Raw genomic sequence first — 21,994 nt, 5'->3', positions numbered from 1 at the left:
GAACAGCCATCCTCTGGCCGAACCTTCCTATTGGGGTCCAACAGAGTATTTCGGTTCAATACATTAGCATTTCTCATGGCTGCTTCTAGCCTGCTAGAGGCATAGCCTCTGATCTCAAGTCATGGACTCCAATTGATGGTGCTGTCTGGCTTCTACAGTGCTGCATGCTCTATGTATTCTTAAAAATTCTCCATAGGGGATACTGGCTATGGTGTGGCTGGGGTGGAAGCTCCCTGCATGCAATACTGTATTTCCAGATGTGGGCTTTCTATATAATCAGGTTTCGATTTTACCCTCCCTTATTTGAACTTGGATGTCTAGAAAATTGGTAATCTGGCAGTCTATGTTGTCCGTAAATTTCAGATTCAATTTGTTCATGTTAACACTATTTACAAAATCCTCTGCCTGATCTTTGGTGCCTCGCCATACAATGAATATATCATCTATATAGCTCCAGTACTTGACGATGTGCTCAGACCATGCTGTTGCATGCTGTTGCATGCGGTTGCATGCTGTACCCTGAGGAGATGCTCCTCCCACCAGCCCACGTGGAGCCCCGAGTAGCTGGGGGAGAAGCATGCACCCATGGCCACTCCCCTTAATTGCTTAAACACAGTGTTCTCAAAAAACCACTATGCATTCTTCAATAACGCTATATAATTGACTTACATACCAGGATGCCATTTGGCATGAACAGGGAGGAGGAATTGACAACACACATAGGAGTATAATTCTCTCTAATAACCCAAATACCATCGATATTCTGCTATTAGCTGTTAATAAGGCATTTACTTTTTCCTGTTTTATATGTTGTTTTTATTGTAATTTATTTTTGGGAGAATACTCTATACACACCACAACCCATTATGATCTACAATTTAGAGATAGTATCTTAAGATCACACAATTTGTGGTTATGATTTTCTCACTCTATTCACTTTATGATTAAAACGCATGGTTTTGTTGGCTACCCATGATCCCATCTATTACAATTATAATGGACATTACATACAGATGCTGATCAGTTGATAGGACTAAATGCAGAATTAGTTAGATTATATTGGGGGGCTTCTGCCGCCACCGCTGGCACCAGCACGTAAAGGCAGGTGTACCTATATTCATGGAAAAAACAAAGGTTAAAGTAACATTATAGTTAGGTGAATATGTCAGTGAAAAAACACAGAAATTCACTAATTACAGTTAGCAGAGCTAACTATATCTTGCGATCCCACCATGCACTGCTTATCACCTCACTTATTACATCACTCACAAAATGGTCTATGACATCATTTATGACATCACTGATAACATCTCAAATGGCATCATTGATGACATCATCCAAAAGGTGTGTTTATTTGCTTTATAGTTTAAATTGTGACAGGTAACTACCATATTTCTGTTCTATCTTATTTTGTAAAGCCTGTGTCCAGTTAACAGGTGTAAATGTTTACAAAATGCATGAGGCTCCCCACCCTGAGTCGTTTTTGGCTTCAGGGACCACGTTCTCTGGGGCACACAATAATTAAAGATGGATGCCCTGAGGCCCGCCCAAGGCAGCCACTACTCACTCAATGGGGATCGCTGGTGGATCACCAGGACACACCAAGTGAGACGGCCCTGGGGCCATTATTGGCTCAGGGAGGGGGGGCCACATGGCCCCCTTTACTTTTAAGTGCTTTAGGGGCCTAAGGGTATGGTGTCCCCTGGGTCTTTAGAGGCTTGGGGAGAGATCCATGTGGCTTCTCCCCTTAAAAAATACATTGGGTCCAAGGAACTAGGGGGCCTTCGGCCCAAATACGGCCTGAGGAGGAGGTCATGTGCCCCCCCTAAAAAACAATTTGGGCCCCATGGAATGGGGTTCCCTGGGCTGAAAGCAGATCAGGGAGGGGGGCAGCTGCATGCCCACCTAACATAACTCAGGTCCAGGGAATGGGGTCCCTGGGCCAAACTTGGCCTGGGATGGAGAACCATGTGACCCTCTCTCTAAAAAATACTTCATGCCTCAGGGGATGGGGTCATTGGGCCAAAAATGGCCTAAGGAAGGAGTCCACATGCACCCCTTTCCCAAAAGAAATAAAAAGCAGTATCACCCCAGGCTCTGTCCCACCCCTAGAGGATTAAAAATGAAGCAGTGTAGACCACACTTCTTTTTTTTAAAATGTTGCTGTGGATTCTCCATGAATACTGTGCAATTTTAAAAAAAAATTGTTGGCCCCAGGTGGGGTTCTTCTAGGACCCCACCACCAAGCCTAGGCAATCGGCCTTCCTACCCTACAATGCCTACAATCACCAATGCCTGAACTTCCATCATTATTTTGGAGATACCCCACTTAACTTACACATTTTCTGTTGTTCAATACATATATATTGTGTGCCCCTTATAGACCCTGGGAGTGGTTTTCAACCTTATAAAAGAATACCAGAAGACCCATCACTGGTTTTCCCGCCTAGACAACTTTTTGTGTCTATTAATACGAGGTATGCATTTGACATGGCGAACTGAATATCCTCCAACTCTTTGCAGATGAGTTGATTAATTATGAATCTTTTTGATTCTTTTCAACAGCGATTTGTAACGCTGCGTAGCAATTACTGTCCGTCAATTCAAGGTCAACATCTGTTTTTCCTTGCAACTACTATAGAAGTAAGCCTACTTTAGTCTGGCAACACATTTTTGTGTTTAGATGTTTAGGTTTTTCCTTGACACCTTCTTGCACTCCTTTGGGCTTTGCACAAATGTGATTCTTTTTAACATGGGTGTTGTTGATTTGTAAACTTCACTTTTGCTTTCCCTCACACGGTCCGACCTTAGTTTAATTGTTTAAAATTGTTTTTTATTCAAATGGAAAATGATTATATAATAAAATTGTTATATTTATTTAGGGTTATGTTTCTGGCATTAAACTGTATGTCCTGAAGATGGTCTAATGGACTGAAGCCACTGAGACCGAAACGCCGACATCTTCGTCAACTCCAAGAATTTTTAATCTAAGCCAGATTGATCGATAATAGGATAATATTGGTTGCGTTATTTTTAGGAGCTGACGTCTGGTTATGAATTGTGTGTTCAAATTTATTTGTACATTTTTTTCATAACTTTTATGCCTACATTGATTGTATTGATGTGTACCCTTTTATGTTTTATCAGATAAATCTCTCTTTCTGACTAGGACCTCCCGTCAGTCAGTCAGTCAAAATACTTTATTTCGATAATTCAATATCATAAAAAGACACTGTAAAAACAATTACAATTCGTGTGTTTAAAAATATCCCACAAATTTCATAAAATTGTTAAAAGAATCATTTTACAATAAATGTAGCTGCCATATTACGTTACTCTGTTAAAAGACCAATATATACAATGCAGAAAATCCAACTTTATAAAAATACAATCATTTACAGTTTATCATTCTCTTGTTCCTAACCCTAACAGCACCCACCAAATAACTGGCAACATGGAAAATGACCCTAGGGCTGTTTAGTAATTGTAAATATAGGAGAGCGGGCTTAACTTGAATGAACCCTGCCTCCTTAAGGATAGGAACAAGAAACGCAGTCCTTACTGCCGTGTAGTGACCACAAAACATCAAAAAATGCATTGTGTCCTGCGTCGAAAAATTATCGCAAGAACACGGTGGTGCCTGTTCCGGACTGCTCCATTCAGAAAAGTGACCTAAGTTTAAATGAATCATATTTAAACGAAAACGTGTTAAAAGAAACCTGTGGTAAGATTGATTAACTAAAACAAGGTAAAGTTCAGGTCCTGGAGGATTAGCAACAATAAGGTTGACGCTTACAGTGGGTTTTCTAAGCTCAATTTCCTCTCTGTTTAAGGACAGTATCTGTAACATAGCCCCCTTTATTAATGCTATGTCCTTATGAGTAATTTTATCTGGTGAGAAAAAGAGCTCCAGCCTCCCTAATTTGTGAAACCAATGTTTAACATAAGATAACCACTTAATTTTATTTGCATTGTCTAGTAAGAGGCAATCTTTAAGGATGACATGATTCAGGGAGAGTTCATCATTCAACCAGGTCTTCAGCCAGGATATTAGGGGGGCCACTCTTATCATATCTGTAATAAAACCGGCCCCTAACTCTGAGTGAATCGTATAAGATGGGGTGGACTGTGACATTGATAAGATCGATCGCATACATTTATTTTCAGTGACTTGTAGACAGTCTATAGCACTATACCCCCATAATGAGCAGCCATATGTGGCTACCGTCAAACATTCCGCTTTATAAATGTTCAACAGTGCCTTTATGGGCCTAGCCCCCAGTTTTCTGCTAAAGCCCATGATTGCTGAGGAGGTTCTAGCAAAGACCGCATTTCTGTTTTTAATCTGCGGTCCCCAATTCCCCTTCTCCTCGAAGGTAATCCCCAGGTACGGGAATGTAGGGACTCTGCTAAGTTCCTCCTCACAACAGAAAAACGTTTTCAGGTTTTTCTTTCTTGAACCCATTCCCATAATCATAATTTGAGATTTCTTTACATTTATTTTGAGGTCCAGGGAAGTCATAAAAAGGCCAAAAGCGCCCAACAAATGTTGAAGCCCGACCCCGGTCCGTGCTAGAAGGACCGCATCGTCCACATACAGGAGAACCGGTATGCCAAGTTCCCCTATATGCGGTATGTCAAGCGTGGCATCCCTAAGCACGAGTTCAAGGGCATTTATATAAACTGTAAACAGAAGGGGGGCCATGATACACCCCTGCCTGACCCTCCTTTCTGATTTAAAGTGGCTAGAACAACGCCCCTCTGCGTTCACCCTAACAGAAGCCAAGAGACCAGAATGTAGGTCCGCTAAAAAGTTTACCAGGGCAGGATCAAGACCTAAATCAATTAAGATCTGCCAGAGTTTTGTGCGATTTACAAGGTCGAAGGCCGAGGACAGGTCCATAAACCCCAGGTATAGTGACCCATCCTTAGCCTTGGTATATTTATCCACCAGCAGTTGTAAATTAAGGCACTGATCCAAAGTACCTCTTTTGGATCGGAATCCATATTGCACGTTTGACAGTATCCCTTTATCGTCAAGCCACTCCTGTAATTTGTGCAAAATGACCCGCCCCAAGATTTTAACGGATGAGTCTATTAAGGAAATTGGTCGGTAACAGGCTGGGTCTACCCTGTTACCCTTCTTAAAGACTGGGACGATAATGGATTCTTTCCAGGATGCTGGGATGTTATTATGATTTAATGCATTAAAAACCTTGCATAGGATCTTCGACCACAATTTTGGGGCATATTTAAAAATATCGGCAGGGACCCCATCAGGACCAGGTGCCTTATTTATCAAGGTCTGGTCTGTCGCCCTTTCCACTTCTTGCACATCAAAGGTAACACAGGAACCCTCCTTTCTATAGGTGGTATCATTTAATGGGTCCTGATGGGCAGTGTTAGAGTATATATTCCCAAAATGTTTAATCCATGCATCATCAGGAATATTGGACTCAAGGGGGCGATTCTCCTCGTTTGAGAAAAGTGGCTGGTTTACTACTTCCCAGAACTGACTGCTATTTTTTAATGTCTCTGGTTCAAGTAGCTTTAACCAGGCCTTTTCTTTTAGCTCATTCTTCCTGGTTTGCATAGTATTTTTATAACATACTCTTAACTTAGCTATTAGGGCACGGTCTTTTGGAATAGTCTTCAAGGGCCCTAAGTAAATCAGCGTGAGCCCTTGAGCACGATTGATCAAACCATCTCTTTACGTGATGTTTGTGGGGCCCCTTTGCCCCAGTTAAACTTTGGTTGATCTGTTTGCAGATGTTATCAAACGCCACAACTACTTGAGTACTTAGTGCTCCTGTGTCTAGGCAGATAGCTACGTCATCCTCCGCCCTAGCCAAAACGTCCTGCACAATAGTTTCAGGATTAATATTCGACCACTTTAACCTGCGACCTTGGTCTATAGGAATCACATTTTGGCCTCCCTTATGTAACACTGATTTCATGGTTAAAAAGTCCCTTGACAATACCTCTACTAAGACTGGGTTATGGTCACGAAAGACTGAAACCACTGTGTTATACCTTACCACTTTACCTAATATATAACAGGAAATAAAAATAAAATCAATAATTGTACCATCACCAGGTCCTTTAAAAGTAGGGACCTTATTTTCACCCTCACCGCATCCAGATTCATACAGATTCCACACCGCCAAGAAATCCTCAAGTGCCTCCCCTCTTTTTGAATGTTCAAAATGCGTGACTGTAGAACAGGGTGGACCCTCTTCTACTGAGTTGGCACAAGGCTGATTACAGGGGTGAATATTAAAGTCACCTAAGAGAATTATCTCAAAACAATTTACTTTGGTTCTGTAAACTGACAAAAAATTATCAAGGTAATCCAGAATATATCTGGTACTTTCATTTGCATTTGCATTATAAAAATTAATAAACAAAATATTTGATGAATCGGGGGAATTCAATTCAACAATTAAACAATTTTGACAACCTGAGTCAAGCTGGGTTAACACTCCTTTTAGATCAAGTTTGAACAAGCTTAATAAACCTCCTTTTGATCTGCCTGCCACACTACTTGTGGCTGGAATAAAAAAAATGTCTATATCCATCTAAGGAAAAGCTGTTCAATATGTCCCAGGTCTCCTGAAATGCCAAGATGTCAAAAGATTTCAAAAAATCAATCCATATTTAGTTTTCACCTTTACCCCTAATCCTGGCAATGTTCCAGGTCATAATTCTGCAAGACTGAGAGTTAATCCCTGAATTGTTTACCAGTCAGTCATTTTCCTCCAGAGATGCCAAAGGCGCAAACCGATTACACAGTGGGAGAATTTGTTCAGCTTGAAAATTTGGCCTACACAAACTATAACAGTAAGAATCCGATGGCAAGGAGTTTTGGTAACCAGAATGGGCACACGGCCCAATGCCCTGCATGGAAGGAGATGTTAATGGATTTTGTTGGACAACATGGGGTTTGGAGATGTTACTAAGGTGATTGTAGAAAAACCCAAGGGGGCGCGCACATATAAAATCATCTGTAATTGGTAAAGAAGCCGCCCTCAGCAGAACAGTAGCTACGTGCTGTGGGTGCCTAAAATTTACAATAATGCAGTCCCCCTTAGTCGTTTTACTTGAATTGCCTATCCAGCCCACTCTGCGTGTCGATATAATGTCATTACAAAATGTGACAGGAAAACCACAGTATTTACTCAGCCATGCTACTACTTTATAGTTCAAGGAATCCATAATTTCCCCCCTTGCGTCATTTAACCGTGAGTCTACCCCAGGGACATTAGTTAGCACTACTATATATGGAGCGCAATCTGGTGGTAGATTAACTAGGGGTCTTTGCTTGCCTTCCCTCAACCCTAAATTGTTCCCTGCAACAATGAGGTGCGAGTTAGCCCTCAAAATGGGAGGGGGAATAGTTTGATTGCTCGGGGGCTGTGCAGGTGTTACAGCTGGCACGGTGTTTGTTGCCTTGTGACCCCCACTGCAAGAACTTGTAGCCCCCTCATTTACGGCAGTGCCCATATTAGTGTTCCTAGCTGCTTTGGATGAAGACAAATGTGCAGATAGGAGAACACCCAACCTAGAAACCTCCTTTGAAACCTGGTCCATTTTGTCCCCAACCCCTTTACTGGGAACAGCGGGCCCTTAGTTTCTTTAGTGCTAACATTAGATTTTTGGGAATTTTCTGAGGTGGCCAAGTGGGAAGCTAGAAGAGTGCCCAGTCTGGATACTTCTTTTGTGACCTGTTCGACTCTGTCTGCCAATGGTCTAAACATAGTCTTCATTTTCAATACAAACATGTTAATCAGGGAGTCGAATTGATCACTATTTAGTTTGGTCGTATCCATCTCATTTGGTTTATCAGGGAGGACTCCCACATCTTCATCCGGTGTGGTGACTGCCTTCTTAACTCTCTTGTATCCTCCCCGTTTATTTTGCGACCCTCTGCAGGCTCTCACTTTTCTTCGTGCCTGCGGGGGTACCGGAGAGGGTTCCGGGGACAATGTTGGTAAAAGTTGAATTGTAGAAGACAGGGAGTTATCTAGTAACGCCACAGTAGGTGCCAAGATGACAGATGTGTCTATATCCGCTGCTGTTTGAGTGCTTGGAGTACCCCCTGGAGCTAGATCGCAAAACTCTGTTAGTACTGAACCATTTGTAGGTGAAGCAGGCGGGCTGAATCGGCCTAAAGACATGCAGCGTGCTGTATTGATTTTACTCACCACTTTTACCATATAGTTATCTATCGGCCCAGACAATGATGGCGTTTTTGAAGAACGCAATTTAGCCATAATGGACCGACTCAATTAGCAGCCTGTCAAAAACACTCACCGATTAACACTCACGGTTCTCAAATGTCCCCAGAAGAATGACCCAAAGTCCGTAGCCCAGCCTGGCCTCCTCTGGCCTCTGACGGCCGCAGACGGCCCCGCCCTTGTCCCCGGCTTCTCCCAGATGCTCCCTCGCGCGACTCGCGGGGCGAGAGGCGTTCCGCGCTCTTACAGGGACTCCGGTCGCGTCAGCAGCGTCAGGAACTGTGCGCCAGTCCCCGGAGGAGCTGGGTAATGTAGTTGGTTGTGTCCGACCTACGGCCTTTTCCCTCACGGCAGGCAGTGAAAGGCCGTTCCCCTCACGGCAGAAGGGCTGCAGAGTGCGTGCCGTTTCCCTCACGGCTGGAATGAAGTCCCCAGGAGCGCTCGCCGCTCCGCGCTCTTACAGGGACTCCGGTCACGTCAGCAGCATCAGGAACTGTGCGCCGGTCCCCGGAGGAGCTGGGTAATGTAGTTGGTTGTGTCTGACCTAGGGCCATTTCCCTCATGGCAGGCAGTGAAAGGCCATTCCCCTCACGGCAGAAGGGCTGCAGAGTGCGTGCCGTTTCCTTAACGGCTGGAATGAAGTCCCCAGGAGCGCTCGCCGCTCCGCGCTCTTACAGGGACTCCGGTCGCGTCAGCAGCGTCAGGAACTGTGCGCCGGTCCCCGGAGGAGCTGGGTAATGTAGTTGGTTGTGTCCGACCTACGGCCGTTTCCCTCACGGCAGGCAGTGAAAGGCCGTTCCCCTCACGGCAGAAGGACTGCAGAGTGTGTGCCGTTTCCCTCACGGCTGGAATGAAGTCCCCAGGAGCGCTCGCCGCTCCGCACTCTTACAGGGACTCCGGTCGCGTCAGCAGCGTCAGGAACTGTGCGCCGGTCCCCGGAGGAGCTGGGTAATGTAGTTGGTTGTGTCCGACCTACGGCCGTTTCCCTCACGGCAGGCAGTGAAAGGCCGTTCCCCTCACGGCAGAAGGGCTGCAGAGTGCGTGCCGTTTCCCTCACGGCTGGAATGAAGCCGTGTTTTTTGTGCTTTTCTTCTTTTGTAAATAATCACATTCATTGTTTTTGGTTGTTCTATTGGACACCGTGGAGTCTGACTATATTGCATTGACTCACAAATTACGTTTAAATTACAACCACTGTGTGAATTAAGTGAAATCCCTTGTAGATATCTTTTTCACTTGGACTTCCATCAGCCATCAAGAAATCTATGTTCCTCACAATTCCTGACAATAGTGATTATAGTCTGTCGGTTCCTTTGGAGAAGCAATCAGCCAGACAAAAATGGGCAAGAAGCAGAATGGCAAAGGAAAAAAGGTAGAAGAAGCGGAACAAGAAGAATTTACTGTGGAAAAAGTCTTGATTAGGAGCATTGTCAATGGAAAAGTTGAGTATTACTTGAAGTCGAAAGGGTTTACAAATACTGACAACACTTGGGAACCTGAACAAAACTTGGATTGCCCAGAATTTATAGAAGCTTCCCTAAACTATCAAAAAGCTGTCAAAAAGAAGCCAGAGGCGGCTAACAGGAAACCCCAGTCGGACAGTAAATCTGAAGACAGCAAAACCAAGTAGAAAGGAGATTCCATCTACAAGTCTAGGGGTGTTACACGTGCCCTAGATCCAGAGAGGATAATTGGAGCTACCAACAGCAGTAGAGAACTTATGTTTCTTATGAAATGGAAGGACTCTGATCAAGTAGACCCACTATCAGAAAATGAATCAAACAAAGTCTCCTTAACTTGTGATTTCTTTTTACGAGGACCGGTTATCTTGGCATTCAAGTCAAGAAGACGAAGTACAATAACCTGCTTTTTAAACTGAAGTACCATAAAAATGTGTTCACAGCAGTGTAAGAAATCAACAATGCTAAAGAATGTTTTCTTTTGTAGAATTTTTGGCATCAACAGTAGATATCAATGGCAGAGTGAAACTTTCTGCAGATTGATGTGCTTACAAAAGAAGACAGCATCTTTAGAGAACTTATCCTTTCTATAATACCTAATATTGCATGCCTAATGAATTCTTGACATACAAGCAGACCTGCATTTGTTTTTTGTAATGTTCTTTGAGGAGAATGTATTCTCATCTTGGACTGCCAAAAAAGCTTGTATCATATGCCTTCGTTTTCTACAGGCTGCCTGGGAATGTTCATGTAGTAAATGCCATGTTATCAGACTGTATATTGTTTACTTCATTGTAAATACTAGTGAGAAGTGTTCAATAAAAAAGAAAAGAAATCTAGGTTCCACCTCTCTTGCACCTGCCTATATGCTCTGCATACACTGAAGCAGAAGCGGAGGACACTCTTCCTCTTACATAACAGCAAAGATCTGGAACATTCTCCACAAGCAGCTCCACACCATCTCCTCTCTCCCTGACTTCCGAAGAGCACTCAAGACCTGGTTGTTCAAATAAGCCCTTGGAACCTGGAATGGCCTGGATACCATATTAGGTGATTAGCAGAGTGTTGGACTTGCCCCTTTTTGCAGGGTCATCCCTTAACGTTTTGCCTTTCTCCTAGCCTTTATTCTGACATGGGGTTGGTGGATATAGGACTCTGGGCACTTTAGCACTGCTGTCCAGTGTAAGGTGCATGTGCTCTCTGTGTTAAATATGGCAAGATTGGTCTACACCTGTTCGGCCTATTTAATTTACCTGTCAGTCCCTTGTAAAGTGATATCTCATATACCCAGGTCCGGTAAATTAAATGCTACTGGTTGGCTTGCAGCGCTGATTGCACCACCCACGAAAGTAGCCTTTAAAACCTATCTCAGGCCTCCGCCATTGCAGGGCCTGTGCGCGCAGTTTTACTGCCGATGTGACGTGGCACCTAAACTGTGTACCATGTCTGTGACCCATCTTTGACTACATATCGGTCACCCGTAAGGTAGGCCCTAGCTAGCCCTGTGGGCACGGAGCATTGTAGGTCAAAGGTAGGACATGTACCTTAAGTGCGGGACATGGAATGGTAATGACAAGTAGCCATTATGGTTTCTCACTACTGTGAGGCTGCCCTCTCATAGAAATGCATTGGGGATTCCCTGATAAGTGTTCCAGTGGTAGTTCCTGATATGAGAGGAGCAGCATGGTCAAGTTTAGTATATTTGGAATGGTAATACTAAATGCTGTGCAATGGTGTGCGCAGATTTATTCTAACTATTTTAGAAATGCCACTTTTAGAAGTTGGCACTTCTGTGTGCAATGTGTCCGCCTACCTGATGTGATTTGCATGTCTGGCTTTTGAGTGACAGAGGCTGGTGAGGTGTGTGGCTCCAGGAGGGGCAGGGTGAGTCAGTACTAGGCTGAATGGGACATCTGCATTTGTTGTTTTAGAAGGAGAAGTCGATGGCCCCTGAATAAGTCTGTGCCTAGCCTGTACAATGCTGGCTCCTCCCCCTTGTGGTGTGTCTGATGACGAGCCCCCACCTGACAAAGGGGAAGAGGAGCCTTGTAAACAAAGTGCTCCAATTCCCCCCTGAACTAGTTTTGGCTGGTTCCCCCACGCCCTTTGTCAGAGCAGACAAGGCAAAGATGCAATATAAATATAGGGGTTGTGACCCCATGAAGTGTTGTGCTGTTCTAGTGACTGTGGACTTGTAGCTGTTGCTGGGCTCCAGGAGGAACCCCACAAGGGACTGCCTCCCTGCTGGAGGGCCCGGTGTGCTGGCCTGCCTGGGCCCATCCTTTGCCCCCCTGGATTTTGCGACTCTAGCGCCTTGAAGGCGCTTTACTTTTCTTCTACTGAGAGGAGCGTGGGTGGCCTGCAGCGTACTGCTGCTTCCAAGATTGCTGGAGGGAAGCCCGGTGTAGGGATTCCCCCGAGGTCCTTTGAAAAGCAGGTGCCCACCCAGTGTTTATGCCACTTTTGAAAGGCGGGTGCCCACCCCACATTTGTGTGCTTTAGCAGGAGCCCACCCCGCGTTTTTGCTGATCTAGCTGGTTCCCAACCCAGCTTTATGCGTATTTTAAAATGCGGGTGCCCACTTGCATTGTGGTACCGATGACAGGTGCCCACCCCGCAATGATTATGATTTAAAGCAGGTGCCCACCCCACAGTTATCTTTGTTTTTTACGGGTGCCCACCCAGCAGTGATACCTTCGTAGCACGAGCCCACCCAGCATTGTGGCCGAAGAGAAAGTGAGCCACCAGGCAGGGCTCCCGCAGCCGGGGTGTGAGACCTGCGTACGCTGCCTGCGGTGGCCTGCAGAGGTCACCGGCAACTCGGAAGCCAGGAAACTTGTGCTGGAGAGGGAGGCGGGCCCCGTGAGTCAGTGGGAGTCCCGCACATCTGGCCAGAGAAGACGGCCCCAGTGTGAGGAGATGCCACAGAGTCCACCAGAGAGCCCGTTGAGTGGGGCCAAGTTGCGAGCCTGCATGGGGAGGTGTGTCGAGGCACATTGTTGGTGCCTAAGCGGTCCCACAGGGGAGCGGGCCACTCCAACTTGGGGCTCATTGTTTTCAGGGCCCCAGTGGGTGTCCTGAGGGCACAGCAGTGCCAGTGCCTCTTTGTTTTGCGCACAGCTGTACCACCATAGCGGCAGCTGCAACGTTGGGCTCAGTTGTTTTGCAGAGTCCTAGTGGGGGACTCAGTGCACAGGAGCACCAGTGCCTGCATTTATTTCCACTGCTGTACCGCCAGTTAGCGGCAACTGCAATGTGGGGCACCTTTGTTTTGCAAAGTCCCAGTGGGGACCCAGGAGGAACAGTAGTGCCAGCACCATTATTTCTTTGGGGGCATTTGTAATGAGAAAGGAGTGAGATACACTCCTGCGCTGCCCCAGCACAATGCGCGCCCTGTGATGTTGCTGCATTGGCAGCTAAGCCCTGACATTTTAGACATAGGGCATTTGAGCCCCAGAGAGAAGGCCAGTTGGTCAGAGGGTCAGTGGTAGGTTGGTAGGGCGCAAGCCCTAATGTGATTTATGTGGTGCCTATGATAAATGTGATTTATGCACCATGATTTACGCCTCTGATGTTTATGCTTTTGAGGTTATTGCATAATGTGTTTATGCTGGTGATGCTTATTGCCTAATGTGGTTTATACTTATGAGGTTGGCACATAATGTGTTTTACATCTAGTGAGATGCTGATTGCATAATATGATTTATGTTGCAGGATATAATGCTGAGGACAGTATTTTTGCCAGTAATTACTGGTTGTGTTCCACATTTGCTATTTGTGCTTTGTGATGGTTCGGACAGTGGCCCAATTGGCCCTGGCATGTGTATATAATCCCCTGTAAATATTGCCTAGTGCCAGTTGGCACAGTGTAAATGTGTGATTATGTTTCTAATTTGTTTATGATAATACAAAGGCTATTTTATATATACTAAAAACATAAATCTGTGGAGGGTCAAGGGGAATATTTAACGACCTGTCTGCTCGCACCCCTACTCTCAATATATAATACATCAAGAGCAGATCAGGTCTAGAAAGGCGTGTAGCTATGCCGGAAATCACGAAACAGTTAGGTGTATGTGTGTAGACAAGTTACTGAGTGATAGATACTAGGACAGTGGCTAGGACACGTCCCATCAGACCACCCTCATGGTGGAATATCATCATGTGGGAGGTGGTGGTCACTCACAACCTCGTCCGACCATATAGTGCCGGAGATCAAAGCCGAAAATCTAGCCATGATGTCAAAACAGTGAAAATGAAAAATGAAAATACAAATAAAAGTGCAGTGCTAAAGTAATCGTGATAAATAAAATTAACTACTAAGACTCAGGACACGTTCAAGCTGAATTCTAAGTGTCAAAGATTAAAAACACGCCGAGTAGTTGAAGACTGAACCTACTCAATGGCGATGATCAAAAAAGGGTCGACATGTTTCAGCCTTTGGGGGAATTACCCCGGCTTTCTTCAGGACCTATTGTGTGAAATTGCTACTGCAACTAACCGTGAATTGTGAACTCACAAGTAACATAACATGTACATATCTACCAGGAACTTGACACTCCAATGTTCACTGGAGAAAGAGACGTAACTTGTTCCTGTCAAGAGACACAAGAAATATATATATATAATAATACCTCACTCGTATAGGGTTACCCACATACATCTGCATGAATACACAATCGCCGTACATTCAAACACACTTGCGTAAATAATTTACATCCGCATAGCACAAAAAAGCATAATAGCTTAATCACATAGAGGCATTTCCTCATAGTGATACTCACCCAGCTTTGTGTGGGTGAAGACCTCACCTCGCCCGGCAACCGCTCGGGAGAATGAGGCCCCGCTCTGCAGTGTAGAAATAGGACATAGTTAGCACACAATCTATACTGTGCCCAGCCAAATTGCTCTACACCTAAACCCAACAAACGTGTGATAGATACCCATCTGTCCGACCAAGAAATTGCACACACACACAGATATTTCCCAAGTCCCCAAGGTGAAGTGTGGGCACTGGTATGTGCCTCTAACTAGTTAACTTAAAGATCCACTGGAGGACACTCTTTTGCAAAACATGAGTGAGATATATGAGGGATCTTAACTCTAGATGACTGTTGTTAGAGTTGGGGAGGAAGCTGATCAAAACTCCAAAAAAGACTCTCTAAATGACTAATATTGAGTTGTACCCATATAATAATTCATCCCTGCACCTTGATTATCATATCAAATCCATTTTATAATTGGAGGACCTTAATGGTAACTATGAAGGATGGATCCTCATAAATAGCGAATGTCCTTCCTTGATGCCTAGTCACGCTCCATTATATAATGACTCCTTTTGCGGTTGCGGGGCGAGGTGAGGTCTTCACCCACACAAAGCTGGGTGAGTATCACTATGAGGAAATGCCTCTATGTGATTAAGCTATTATGCTTTTTTGTGCTATGCGGAATGTAAATTATTTACGCAAGTGTGTTTGAATGTACGGCGATTGTGTATTCATGCAGATGTATGTGGGTAACCCTATACGAGTGAGGTATTATTATATATATATATTTCTTGTGTCTCTTGACAGGAACAAGTTACGTCTCTTTCTCCAGTGAACATTGGAGTGTCAAGTTCCTGGTAGATATGTACATGTTATGTTACTTGTGAGTTCACAATTCACGGTTAGTTGCAGTAGCAATTTCACACAATAGGTCCTGAAGAAAGCCGGGGTAATTCCCCCAAAGGCTGAAACATGTCGACCCTTTTTTGATCATCGCCATTGAGTAGTTTCAGTCTTCAACTACTCGGCGGGTTTTTAATCTTTGACACTTAGAATTCAGCTTGAACGTGTCCTGAGTCTTAGTAGTTAATTTTATTTATCACGATTACTTTAGCACTGCACTTTTATTTGTATTTTCATTTTTCATTTTCACTGTTTTGACATCATGGCTAGATTTTCGGCTTTGATCTCCGGCACTATATGGTCGGACGAGGTTGTGAGTGACCACCACCTCCCACATGATGATATTCCACCATGAGGGTGGTCTGATGGGACGTGTCCTAGCCACTGTCCTAGTATCTATCACTCAGTAACTTGTCTACACACATACACCTAACTGTTTCGTGATTTCCGGCATAGCTACACGCCTTTCTAGACCTGATCTGCTCTTGATGTATTATATATTTTATATATAACCTTGTGTGGAGTTTCTTTTGTGGTGTGCCTAGTGTGTTGCTGCTGTGTGTGTGTGTTGCGCAAACGCTTTACACACTGCCACTGGGATAAGCCTGACTGCTCGTGCCAAGCTACCAAGTGGATAGGCTGTCACGACCATGCTTCCTCAGGATCAGATTGTTGCTCAAAGGGGTCCACCTCCAGATTGCCCTATACTCTGACTAGTGTATATTACAGAGCATAAAGGAAATCAGGCGAGGGAAAAGGTAAGGAAGGGTCTGGAACGGGAAAGGGAGGCTGAAACGAGAAAAGAAGAGAAAACACACAAAGGTAAGTACTGTAAATTAGTGTCTACTCTCATTAAATTCTCGCTAGAACTCCACCTACCAATATTAATATCTGTGAACTGTCTCCTCCTCTTTCTTGATAGGTATTAGATAAACGCCTCTATACCCTGATAAACAATTCTGTAAAACATAACAAAGAGAATGGTCACGCATGGAATTCCACACTCATATGCACCATCAATCACTTCTCATGCATACCTTCCAGTCTTCCCAGAATTAACATAAAAATTCCCCTTCGTCACTCGAATCAAAAATTAAAGGGGTAATCAGAATTCCTTAATGAATCCCAAATCCAACTGAAGTTTTGCGCAAACAAATTCCTGAAATGTAAGAACCATCAGTTTTCGTTTTCTTTCTAAAGAAACAAGTTCAAAAGTACTGTTCCATTTCAATGTCAATGCCCAGTTCTTTCCTTGTATCAATCACAAGCCATAGTCATTAGTGCGCGTCTCGGCCGAGAACGCGAGTACTCACGTTGCAAAGAACACACTTGTAAACTTCCACAGCAACCTAAATCAAGGGTTCCAATGTTTATAACTAAGCGTCTCCGCCGAGAATGCCTTAGTTAATTTTCTCCTTTTCTCCGGTATATGGACACAGCTCCGGGAAACAAAACAGCAGCCGCTTACCGCTGAGACTGTAAGGCTGAACTGCAGGCAGCTTTTCTCGTGTTAAAGTCCAAAACACAGAGATTTCCAAAAAGGCGCTCGGCAGCCGCCAAACGCTTACTATCAGCTGTTTGCACACAGCGCTTCCCGTGTCTCAATTGAAGACACGATAAAGTCCTCGGTAAAAAATCAAAGCGTCCAGCAGCCGCTGAACGCTAGCAAAATCCAAAAACAAAATCCCAAGGCTCAGATCCAATTCGGGTAGCAAATCATGTACGACTCGGAGACAAAAAATGGCCACCTTCATAGTTTACCAAACTCCTCCCAGCCGCCGAGCATTATGGACCATGTAATCAAAAAGCCATCTAAAGGAGCATAGGCAATGCAGACCTTATATCCAAGCTTGTAGGAGAGTAGGGTCTGCTATCCTATGGTCACCCAAAATTTTTGCTTTTTGCTTCACTGGTTTTCGACTACTGAGGCTGTGGGCCTGCTAATCAGACCCCCAGCCTGCTGTTCTCTCTCTAAATTATTAATACATGTGCTATAGGTACATACCACAATTGGAAATGGACTCCTTGTCTGCCCCTGTACCATGCACTATAGGTGCTCAGGGCATAGGTGCCACCAAGGCCTACCAGGGGCTGCAGCATATCTTTTGCCACCCCTGGCTGATTCTTAAATTGACACAACTGGCTGATCACTCAGCTGGGGTAAGGTGGTGTAATCACCCCTTGCTTAGATATAGTATACCTATATCTAAACCTATATCTGGACACATATAAACCTGTGAGCCACTCCTATGGAAGGCCTCATAAATCCTGGAGGCAGAGTGCGTGGTTTCATGTGAGATGGAGCTCTAGCATGAGCTGAGCCTGTCTGCAGCCGTCGGGAACAAATCCCTAAGCTGTTTCAGGATAATGCCATACCATATACTCTTAAGTGCATTATAATCCTCGCGGTTATATAGCAACTTTGGTTTGGCTTTATCAAAACATGTCGTGTAAGGTGTCATACGATTTGGAATACTATCCCCTCGCCAGTTCTGGCGACGGGGATAGCATTCCACCCCTCTAGAGGGGTAAGACATGTTACTTTACTTAAATGCGGTTAATTTCTAAAAGGGCCTCAGATCCACAAAATGGATGCTTCTGCCAGAGACACAAGTCTGACCCCCTGAAGCTGACCGAAACTCAGCCCAAGGGGCCTGGACAAAGGGTTTCCTGTCGCAGGGAGGTGTTACACCCCCCCAGACAGGAGATAGTGGATTGTAGCAGGGAGGTTTGAAAGAAACCAGACACTGCATGGGGAGCACAAGGCTGCCCCTTGCATAATCCGGCCAAACCGGTTCTGGGGCACTCCAGCCCTCGTGCCAGCGCGGCCTGGATCAAAGGAAGGGGGTGTATCCACCCACTTCCTGGGTCCCACCCATAGGAGGGGACCTAGCAGGTAATCCAGCCCCCTAGATTGGTATAAGAATGGGAGCAGTGCCAAAGCACTTCAGATTATCCTGATGAAACATAAGAAATGAAACTCTGGACCCTTCGACATCCTACTCAACATAGAAGACTGAAGAATCTCCCTTGTGGTCAAGGAGTGACCACCCTGTGCAAACAGACACCATCCAGCCCTCGACGTCTGCTTTGTTGCAGTTCCCACCGGAACTCGAGCAACAGAGATTGACGAGATCAAGCTTGCCTGCCTTCTAACAGCCCGATCCACAGTCCCTGCAGAGCTGAGACCCGTGAAGGCGACCGGAAGCGTGGGGCACGCCATCTTGAAAAGACCATGAGACGCTGACCGTGCAGCCCACGAGTGACCCTCGAAGCTGTACACTGGGGTTTGAGAAGCCCCAACCCTGAGCCACTCTTGCACCGAAGTTCAGCCCTCCACACTCGACGAGTGCTGCGTGGGGCCCTTCTGCTTCTTTTGGCTCAACGCGTTGGCCCGATCACTTGCCAGCTGGCTTGTGGCACCTGTGCCAACGAAACTTGAAAAACGACTTGCGATTCTGATTGCTCCAGATTTGCACCAGCTTCCCTGAAAAGGAGCCCCCACTCTGACCTTCCTGGTCCGAATGAAAAGCAATCTTCCGGTTCCGCGTGGATTGCTTTTGCCAAGTGTTGTTTGCTCCAATCTTTAAGCCGACAGCGCCGACGGCGAGAGCGTGCGTGGGACAGATTGTGACCTGCTCCTGGACTTCGTAGATGCCCCAGAGCCCACGTGACAGCAGAGAGAAGCTCCTCGACAACCACCTGATTGCGCCCGACATTGCCTGGTTCCGTCCTGGTTCCACCCTGGTCACTGCTGAGTGACCCAGACTCTGTCCCCTCTGCTTTCAGGTACTTTTCGACTTCGATCCACTCTTGGATCCCACCGGACACTTCTCCTTCACAACGCCTGCAGCCTCTTCAGCTCCAAGCACCAAGAATCAGCGTGACGAAACCCGACACTACTTCGACCCTGTGCACCCGCTTCCTGTGGGTGAGGTAACATTGCAACACCGGTGTTCCCACACTGGTACACACCTCTAGGGTCTGTGTCTTAAGTTTTGTCCCTCTAGGTTCAGCGGAAGTGTCCTTAACTTCTATTTGTGTAACTTTTACGCGCCATTGACTAACATTGGTGCATGCGTGCGCTTTCAGCGCTGCACCCGAATCCCGCGGGCTTTTCCCGACTTCAGCATTGCTTGTCCCGACTACTCCCAGCGATTCCCTAGGCCCTAGGCCTAACCACTGTTCGATTGGTATCTCTTATACCACTTGTTTAGTATATGGTCTGAGTGGCCCCTCGCCCTCATCCATAATTGTGCAACTTTGTATGTTATACTGTGCTTTTGATTTAACGCTTGTGCCCCTTTATTCATAAAGAGTACTGGGGATTATTGTGAGTAATAAATACATATATTTTTATAATATATACTTGTGTGGTGTCCTTTCATTTGATATTACAGGATTGTGATTGGTAAAACAGCTCGCTTAACACGACCTCTTGAGTTAAGCGTTTAAGGCTGCTTAGTCTATGCTACCCTTAAGATAGCTTGTCTATAAGGTTGACTTACAACCAGACACCATAAGGGGATATTTGGACTGATACAAGGTGGTTCCAGAATTGGAGACATCATATATCAGGCCAACTTCTCACATTGGTGAGCAGCGGTGCGGATTTGAGCTTGCTGTTTGTTTTACCATTGCAATCTTTTTATCAAATTGAAAGATCACATCAAGTACCTTAGGTACATATAAATCAAAAGCTTAGCATATTAAGTTCTACTGAACTTAGTAGTTGTAGGTTGAAGGGATTAGCACACCTGACTACAACTCACTAGCAAGGTACAGTAGGGAAACACTTAGTGTAGGTAGGTGCATCACTTACACCACACTAGAGTCATGTCTGACACAGGAAAGGCCTCAGGCCCTGCTTCTGTGACAGTTGACCTTACCAAGGCAACTTCCAGTTATGACAAACTAACCCACAAAGACTTGGTTGCCTTGTGCATATCAAGAGGGTTAAAAAGGGGCAGAAGTCCCACCAGTCCTTCCCTGATAGCCATTCTAGAACAGGATGACTTAGATAAGGCGAATGCAGTTCCCTTAGATTCAGGAGATGGAGTGAACCCCCCTGCCACTGAGACCACCCCAGAGGAGGAAGATGAGGAGGTAGAAGAGGAGGAGGACTCAGAGGTAGAGGACCCTGAAGATCAGGATCAAGGGGTTAACCAGGTTGTAGTTGCCAGGCTTAACCAGGCCAACTTAGACCTACTGGGGAATGGAGAGGGCCAACACCTCCCCAGAACCCACCATATCATTCTCCCAGGCAACAGAAGAGTGAGATCTCCATCAGGGGACTCTCATATTTCTAGTGCCTCCAGAGAATCTCAGAGAGGTATGACTGCCTCTCAGAAGATAGAGCATAAGGCAAGGATGAGGGCTGTCAAACTCCAAATAGAGAGAGAGGAGGTAGCCCTGGCTCAAGCCAGACTTGCCTTGGCAAGAGAACAAACGTTGTGTTGCTTAGATGCCACTGGTGGCAGCAATATTCCTAGAGAGAAAGACAGGAGCTATGATAATAGAAACCTGACAAAAATTGTGCCCCCCTACAAGGAAGGGGATGACATCCACAAATGGATGACTGCACTTAAGAGAGCCTGCATGGTACAGCAGGTTCCTCAGGATCAGTGGGCTGCAATTTTATGGTACTCCTTTTCTGAGAAAGGGAGGGATAGGCTCCTCACAGTTAGACCTGAGGATGACAAAAACTACTCTGTCCTGAAGAGTGCTCTTATTGAAGGGTTTGGCCTAACCACTGAGCAATACAGGTTGTTGTTCAGAGACACCCAAAAAGCACAGACTCAGGACTGGACTGATTTTGTTGATTGTGCCACTAAGGCTCTGGAGGGTTGGTTGCAGGGAAGTAAAGTTTCAGACTATACAGGATTGTACAATCTTATCATGAGAGAACAGATCCTTAATAACTGTACAAACCAGCTGTTGCATCAATACCGTATTGACTCTGATCTGACCTCTCCCCAAGAATTGGGAAAGAAGGCAGACAAATGGGTCAGAACAAGGATTAAGCAGAAACCCCAGAACCAAGGTGGTGACCAGAAGAAAACAGACCAGAAGGGTGGGAATCAGAAAGAAAAAGAAAAGGACCAGAAGTCTTCAGGCCCCCAAACTAATAATAAGGAGGGTGGTTCCCAAAATGGAAACAAGAAAAAGAAGAACGATGGCCCAAAGAAACCTTGGTGTAATACCTGCAAATCAGTTTCACACTGGGGCAGTGAATGCACCAAGAAAAATCCAGTCCCCACCACTGTAGCTCCTAAAGCACCTGCACCCCCTAGTACAGTTAACAGTGGTGGAACACAGCCAAAGGGTGTAGTAGGGTTAACCCTGGGTACTGAGGTAGGATCTGGCCTAGTCAGAATCCCTACCCAGGCAGTTCTCCTATATGATGTGGACCTAGCTTTGTCCACTACAGTGAGTCCCAGTAACCTGGGCAAATATAGGCAGACGCCTTTGATAAATGAGAAACTGGCTCAGGCCTACAGGGACACATGTGCCAGTGTCACAATGGTGACACCTGACTTTGTGGACCCTGGACAGATTGTACTAGGTGAAAGTTACCTAGTGACCAATGCAAGCAACTCCACTACTTCACATAGTGTGGCTGTTGTGA

The 21,994-nt window shown here is 45.4% G+C and overlaps 1 protein-coding gene and 1 pseudogene across 3 annotated transcripts in view; one reads left to right on the top strand and one right to left on the bottom strand.

The window, feature by feature from the left end:
• GAL3ST2 (galactose-3-O-sulfotransferase 2) overlaps positions 1–21,994 on the bottom strand; it is a 401,588-nt gene that overhangs the window by 275,632 nt on the left and 103,962 nt on the right. The window lies entirely within an intron of this gene.
• On the top strand, positions 9,577–10,099 carry LOC144792373 (chromobox protein homolog 3 pseudogene; annotated as a pseudogene). Its single transcript, XR_013602550.1, has one exon. The product of XR_013602550.1 is annotated as a chromobox protein homolog 3 pseudogene (transcript).

This window comes from Lissotriton helveticus, chromosome 11, assembly GCF_964261635.1.
Source record: "Lissotriton helveticus chromosome 11, aLisHel1.1, whole genome shotgun sequence".
Classification (NCBI taxonomy): domain Eukaryota; kingdom Metazoa; phylum Chordata; class Amphibia; order Caudata; family Salamandridae; genus Lissotriton; species Lissotriton helveticus.
Note: the sequence above shows the minus strand (reverse complement) of the source record. Positions and strands in the feature narration are given on the sequence as shown.